Source organism: Balaenoptera ricei, chromosome 12 (genome assembly GCF_028023285.1).
Source record: "Balaenoptera ricei isolate mBalRic1 chromosome 12, mBalRic1.hap2, whole genome shotgun sequence".
In the NCBI taxonomy this organism is placed as follows: domain Eukaryota; kingdom Metazoa; phylum Chordata; class Mammalia; order Artiodactyla; family Balaenopteridae; genus Balaenoptera; species Balaenoptera ricei.
In genome coordinates, this window is record NC_082650.1 from 69,914,987 (window position 1) to 69,923,275 (window position 8,289).

An 8,289-nucleotide genomic window follows, 5' to 3' on the forward strand; every position below is an offset into this window, starting at 1 on the left:
ATCTCAGAGGAAACAGAACCAGACAGAATAAATATGGAAAGCATTTCCATGTCAGATTATATACCAAGGGTTGGGGAGCAAGGAAAGAGAGTAACACATTAAACAGGAGGAAGGAATTGTAAAGTAAACAGGTGGACGGCAGAAGCTGCTTATTTTCTAAAAGGCACTTAAAAATTCTCATAGCTATTTAAAACACGCACCACAAGCCTCTTGACTGGTTAGTTTCTGCACAACCGTATCTCTTGCTACATTGTGGGGATGCCCAGGAGAACTCAAATGGGAGACAGAATCAAAGAAGAATTGGGTCAATATAGTCCTTTTTTTAAAAAAAACAAAAACAACTTGATTTGTTGATATTTTTATGAGCTTGAATAAGAACATTTTGAAAATGCAGAAACAAGTCATAACTGAAGGAACAAAAGCCAGTTGATTCTTCTCTTTCACACTCTTGGGACTGGTCTTTTTTCAACTCACATTACAGTATATGTCATGTAATGCCTCACTAATGCTATGATGTGAAAATTACTGGGCTTCTCTGGAAATGCTTGTTTGTGCTAATCCATAGATCTTACAGGCTCTCAGAGACACCAGTAAACCATGGTCAAGTGGAGGTAACTTTCAGGTGAAAAGGATTAGCCAGAACGCTCAAGCCAGTCTAGACACCACACTTACTTCCAACCCTGGCCTCCCATCACCAGGCAACACCGTCCTCCACCACCCCAGCCTCCTCGCACCAGGGACCCCCGCTGTGGTGATGCCCAAAGTCCATGTCTGAAAGCATCTCTTCACACAGTTTCTGCCTGGGATTGGGCTAATGGTTCACCGGATCCATTTCTCTGCCACATCAGAATCTCAGAAACGTCACTGTTCAAGTTTCAACTTGTTTCTCTTTTTCTACCTTGTAGCCATCCGTTATTTCACAGCTATTTAAAAAACAGAACATTCTGATTAGAAATGGGGAAGGGGATCACACATCTCAGTTCCCAGGACCAAAGAAACACTCAAGTAGTCAGCTGAGGTCAAGTGTGTTTCCCTTCTCCTGCACAGAAGCCTGAGATGGATGGCAGCAGGAAGCTTCCTCCTCTAAAAGCAAGGAGGTCATGGGGTGGTTCATTAGCAGTGACATCGGAAGAGAAAATAATGGCTGATTAAATGATGCTAAAGTTATCACACGACTTCTGTCTCTTGTGCAGATCAGAAGGGAGAAATCAAGAAAATGATCAATACTAATTGGTAGACCAACTGCCTAGAATAGACCAGAAATATTCCCTTCTCTACCGTGCTCCCATCCCTGAAGCAAATAGACAGGAGGGACGATCCTCAAATCTTCATCTCCAGAATCAAACTTCAACCAGGATGTTCTTGTGAACTCTTCTGGTTTCTTACTAAATTAATTTTAAGAAGGTTCCAAGCTTAGCCAATGCCAAGTCGTACCAGGGAGTTATGTTTATGGGTGTTTATTGAGACTTAGTAGACTAATTCTAGCAAGTTGAAGTAAGTCTCCACTCCATCACAGAAAAGTAAAAAGCTAAAATAGAAGCAACTTCAAGAGGCTGCCAATGATTGAATCATATTGCAGAGGCCTTATCTGGAAAAAGATAAAAAAGGGTAACCCAGCCTAGGGCCTAAATATTACTGTATAAAATGAGAATAAGACATATCCTCTCCTTGTCCCGATGACTTTAAGTAAACATCTGATTTCCCCCAACGTTTACACATGATGGTTTCTATGATTATGGGTGTTTGTATTTCGAAATGGCATTGAGAAGAAATAGGCATAAAGGGCATGGAAATCCAGGAAAAGTAAAGGAAAACAACTTTTACAGGTCATTTAGATTTCTGAATAGGTATACACATGTGCTTTAAATATAGCACCCCAAATAGCAGTGAAGCCCTCCCTGTCCTATGTGCATGTGTAGAATCTTGGTTTACCCCCAAATTATAATAGATTCTCATAGCACTGCATGATTCTATGTTTTATCTTACAATAAAAAAAAAAGAAGATTAAGTATAGGCTAGGGACTAGATTTGGGGGTAATGAAAGTAGGGGAAAACCCACATCCTTTGATATATTTTTCTTACTGCAGTCGTTGCTAAGGAAACCATTTCCTATCCATACACTGCAAATGTTTCCCCTATTTGTTATTCTCAAAAGCACACAATACCACATATAAAACATTAGGACAAGAGCTCAGTAACATATATTCAGGGACACTCAAAGCTCTACAATAATTGGGAAGAGATTCATGAGGTCGTCCCAAGAGATAGGGACCAAGGTGCATTTAGCAAAGAGAGAATCTAGTCCCTATGGTTAGTACTCATTGTCCAATCCAAGCTAGAACGAATGCCCTGGAGTTTCAGAAAAGAGGCTCCTTCTGTTCCCATGACCCCCCCTCCATCAGGCAAGGGTGGTGGAACTCATAGTTCACAGAATCACACAGAACGTGAGAGCTGGAAGAGTCCTAACCTAAGCGAAGCTCCTCTTTTTATATCAAGGAAGCAGAGAGGCTTGCCAAGGTACCATGGCCATAGGACCAGAAGTCACTTTCTGACCCCCAACACGGGAAGAGGAGTTCAGCGAGTGTTGCTGGATGGCTGGAATCGAAAGACTCATAAAATCTGAGTGAAAAAAATCTGAAAAAGAATGGATATATATATATATATATATATATGTATAACTGATTCACTTTGCTGTACACCTGAAACCAACACAACATTGTAAGTCAACTATACTCCAGTAAAAAATTTTAAAAATAAAAATAAGATAAAGACCATCTAAAGCAAAAAAAAAAAAAAAAAAATCTTAGGGTGATATGGCTCCTTGAGGTCTTGCAAGTTCAACTTGCCCTGCGTTGCAGAAATTCCCAGAAAGTTTCATTTTTATTCACACTACGGGCTTGGGCAATCATGACTCCTTGCTTAATCTATCAATAAACATCTATGCAGAGCTCACTGTGTCTGAGGAGACAATAGAGGTTAAGGGCAGTGCGGATCTCAGTGGTACGGATACGGTCACAATGCTTGTTCAACTCTTAAGAGTGTGCCAAGGCTGCTTCCAAAGCTTTTCTCAAGGCTCTAGAAACTCCCTGGCTCACTGTTTTTCTCTTCCTCTTCTCTTTCCAGCTCCCTCTCACTGTGCCTTTGCTGGCTACATTAACATCCAAAGAGATGTCCTCTAAAAGAAAGAAACCAGAAGGGAAGGGAGTGGGAGCAAACAAGAAACAACCAAGAGAAGAACCTGGCCTTTGATGAGATAACATGATTGACAACGATGATGGTAAAGGAGAATTTTATACCAATTTGGCTTTCCACCAAGTTTGCTTTCCACTGCTGCAAATCAAAGTTATGCTAAACATCTAAGTCAGACTGCAGTTATCTAAACGCACCAAGAAATCCCTTTGATTGCCTGAAGTTAATTAGAAGCTCCCAGACATTAAATAGAAATTTCTTTTGTTTGACGGAATTATTGCATTTCCTTTTCCACAAATGCCTTGGTTGACAATGTTTCCGCACAATGATATTTACCAATCTGTCAGATGTCCATCAGCCCTAGGAATAAAGTCCTGTTGGTGTGTTGTCTAAAATCCATTAGTTCTATCCTTTCCCATACTCTGTCACCTACCCACTCCATCAATAAACACACACACACACACACCACAAAATACTATTCTGCCTCAACCTTCTGAAAATTTTTTTAATCTAATAATTCTGCTTTATGGCACATAGGACATAAATATGCACTTGAAAACAAATGTAACTGAAATTTCTCTGGCTTGGATTTTTTCCCTTTATGGTTCTAAACTTGAAGATGGGTCAAAGAAACTGCTTCCCTTAATCTCTACACTTGATCTTTGGTTAACACAAGGGGGACATAGTGGGTGACAAAAAGAAAGCAAGAGGAGTCTCAGCAAACCAAGCTTTCAATTGTTGTAGTTTTCGTCTCCTGTGCTTTTGAGACAGTAACGTCACCCATGGTATCATCAACTGTTTGTTTCCACTGTATTTCTTGTACAATTTCTAATTCGATGATCAGAAACACATTGGTCCTTAGAAACCAACTAAGAAATTAGATATGTCTTTTTCAAACATGGTCAGAATGTTGTTTCACATTATAAAATCATTGAAAGATGTGTGATATAAAATATTATGAAATCTATAAGATTTCCTCAAGAGCAGTTTTCCATAGTATCTTTTATTTGTATACAGATATGTACTTTTGAAAATACTTTCTCATAATAATAACAGCTAACATTTATTAAACACTTAATATCCGTTGGACGTTGTTTTAAGTGTTTTACATACTAACACATTTCATTGTCTTGTCCACATTTTAAAGAAGAGAAAAAACCCAAGATATTTTTTCCTATGTAAACTTTAGGTCTTAAGCTATAAATCAGGTATTATCTCACTTGAGCCTTCATCAGTTTGTGAGAAAAATTAGACCTACAGCTTCCTGTCTCTGCTACTGTACTTCATCTGTGAGTATGAGAAATGAAAACTCACTTATTTTCTCTCAGAGGAGTTATCATATATTCAACTTAATTATTTGACTGTGAAAATACAAAGTGCCAAGTTTTCATATAAGAAGACCAAATGCCTGGGAATGTAAATTGATACAGCCACTATGGAGAACAGTATGGAGGTTCTTTAAAAAACTACAAATAGAACTACCATACGATCCAGCAATCCCACTACTGGGCATATACCCTGAGAAAACCATAGGTCAAAAAGACTCTTGTACCAAAATGTTCATTGCAGCTCTATTTACAATAGCCAGGACATGGAAGCAACCTAAATGTCCATCGACAGATGAATGGATAAAGAAGATGTGGCACATATACACAATGGAATATTACTCAGCCATAAAAAGAAATGAAATGGAGGTATTTGTAATGAGGTGGATGGAGTTAGAGTCTGTCATACAGAGTGAAGTAAGTCAGAAAGAGAAAAACAAATACAGTATGCTAACACATATATACGGAATCTAAGGGAAAAAAAAGCCATGAAGAACCTCGTGGCAAGACGGGAATAAAGACACAGACCTACTAGAGAATGGACTTGAGGATATGGGGAGGGGGTGGGGTGAGATGTGACAGGGTGAGAGAGTGTCATGGACATATATACACTACCAAATGTAAAATAGGTAGCTAGTGGGAAGCAGCCGCATAGCACAGGGAGATCAGCTCGGTGCTTTGTGACCACCTAGAGGGGTGGGATGGGGAGGGTGGGAGGGAGGGAGATGCAAGAGGGAAGAGATATGGGAACATATTGTATATGTATAACTGATTCACTTTGTTATAAAGCAGAAGCTAACACACCATTGTAAGGCAATTATACTTCAATAAAGATGTTTAAAAAAAAAAAAAAAAAAAGACCAAATGCCAATTAATATTGGTAACAAGAAATGAACAACTTGCAAGTTAAAGACTGATTTTTCTATTAGTCCTGTATGACTTCAGTGTTACTGTAAATAAAATCTCTGCCTTGAACAGAAAACAAAGAGGATTTGTTGAACATAGATCTTGTGTAAAATACAAAACTCTCAGATTCTTGGATTATAAGCAGAGCGATGGCCTTCCCTTAAAGAATGAGCCCTTAAAATAGTAAGCTAAAAAACAAAATGCATGTATTTTACCTACTTTTTCTTTTCTCACTGCAAACTTTTTGTATGTGACCTTTAGCAGTAGCTCAAGTGCATCTGTGTTTATGTCTGTGTGTACAGAGAGATAGAGAAACAGATGGACGATAAGAATATCAAGCCCTTGGAGAGAGATCCGGCCATTTGTAACTGGAAGTCAGATCTTTTTTTTAAATTCAAAGAAATATTTAGGATAATTCCAAATCCATAATATTTTTCATTTTAACTTGAGATATGCCTCCCAAAAATACCCTCCCTGTTACTAGAGAAATTAATGCTGCTAATTTAGTTCATCAAAGTAAAGTTGCTTAAATATCTTTAGTCAGGTTGACAGGTTGCAGAAGTGCAAGGACACATCCTATTTATCTTTGTCTCTTCTGTAACTCACAGCATAACACCATGAGTTGATGAGAGAATCATAAAACTGGAAAACGGGATCCCTGAGTTTTCTAGTTCTTGGTTCTCCACTGGCTAAGTGGTCTCTGAGCCCCTACTCTAACCCAGACTATGACATCCTCAAAGCTGAGGACGTTATCTTGACACATAGTGAGGACAGAGGAACTATTCATCAGTGAAGAGAACAAGCTATGATTCTAGTTGGTAATCACAAATATTTCTCCAAATTGGAGTGAGAGGTGATATATCGTTTATACTCTAATACTCATTAATGATAATATGAAATGTGCAATAATCATTCAGAACATGTTCAGGCATTTTGGAAAGTACTCAACTGGCCACTTGCAGATAAATATCCTTATTTATACATGAGGACTAAAACTAATATTTCTCAGTAAACTCCACCTCTTCCTTACCAGCAAGCCTGCAAGGAGATTTACGACCTCCATTTTACTAAATAAGAAACTAAACATCAGAGAAGTTAGTTAATTTGCTCAAGTTCACAGAGCTAGCAAGTGGAGGAGCCAGAATTTAACCCAAGACTGATGGATTTCTTGGAGACCAACTTCTTTCTACTATATTTTGCCACCTCAGCACTCCATATTAACACACGTACTAAGGTAATACAGCTCCTCAAGGGCAGAAAATGAGTTCTGTCCATTGCTGTATTGTTAGAGCCACCAGATAAGTCTACTGAATGAAGGAATTCATGGTCCACAGCATGCAGTTTCTCAGCCCTCATTAGAAATGTGCCATGGACAATGTTTGCTCCTCAGGGCAGTTGGACCGGGCTCCATCCATAAGCAGCCTTGTCTGTTACCCACACACACACACCCTTTGTCTACAAACGTTATCGTTGTCTCTGTGTACCATGCCGTAGGAAAGGTTGGGGGCAGTGCGTAACTTGTCAATGTGAGCAAAAGGAAATTTTGTGCTCGTCGCAGTCAGAGTGATGTCCAGGCTGGAAAGAAAGGAAATCTTCAAGTTTGAAAGTCACAGCTTGACCACAGTTGGAGTAGAAACCACGAGAACCAATGGACACCATGATAATGAACTTCCTGAATCAGGAATGGAGGGAGAGTTCCTTGGCAGGGGAAAGAGAAGAAAGCCCGTACCAAAAGCAAAGAAGGAGGAAATAACACATTGGATCATTCATCAGAGCTGTGGATGGGGTTGAGGGAGAGCTGGGAGGTAGGGGCGAGGGAGGTGGAGAGGTGGGTGATGTGAGCTCCCTAGGACCAGGACTCAAATTGCTTTTGCCTAAGGAGTGTAGAAAACTACAATGTATCTTAAAAGAAACTCCCAGCCCCTATATCATTCTTCATAATGACAGTAGTTGCCATTTATTATGTGTGTATTATATGCCAGCCATTTTACATACATGTATAATCTCATTTTTTTAATCTCACACAGCTCTCTAAAGTGTATGTTATTGTTCCTACTTACACATCAGAAATCTGAGCCTCAAAGGGGGTAAGTAACTTGCCCAATGTCCTACACGTGGTCAGGAAGGAGTAGCCAGGACTCAGCCCCAGGCTGTCCGACCCTAAAGCTCACCCTCTTCACATCATGCCTTGCTGCCTCCGCCCACCCCAGCTCCATCTGAGAGGCAAGGTCCCCTTCATCTTTCTTAGCAAATACCTTCCAATGAGAAAAACGAGGCAAAGACTTATCTAACTCCCAAAGCCCTGCTGTAACTTAAATCAAAGGTGGCAGAGTGCTTTGAAAATGCCAGTGCAGCTCCATGAATGCCTGGGGCTTTGCTGGGGCTCAGAGGCCCTGAGATGAGAAGCTCTATAGAGCTTGTATGTCCTACAACTGCCATCAGGATTCCAGGAGCAGCATGGAGCCCCTCTCTTGGGAGGAACCTTCAGAACCCTGGGCTGATGGGGCAGTAGGAAGACACCTCACAACAGAGCTGTCTCCAATTAAAGCTCCTGCTTAGCAAAAGGAAACAAATTTAAGCTTCCAGAAGTACCTCAACAAATTTTTAAATAACATGCTGAGCAGAAAAATGGGATAAGAGAAAACTTGTTTATTTAGAAGAGCCATGAATTACCTCAGAAGGATTTGCGTGGTGTTAACTGAGTTTCTGACGGAACACTAAGAAAGAAACCCCTCTAATTTCCCAAATAAACATTGATGAACAATTAAAAGCTCCTACCACTGTCTAGATCACTGAGCCACCAACTTTTTACAGAGCTATAACTTGACCACAGACCTCAGAAAGCCATCCAGAGAAAAGCCTGCTTAAG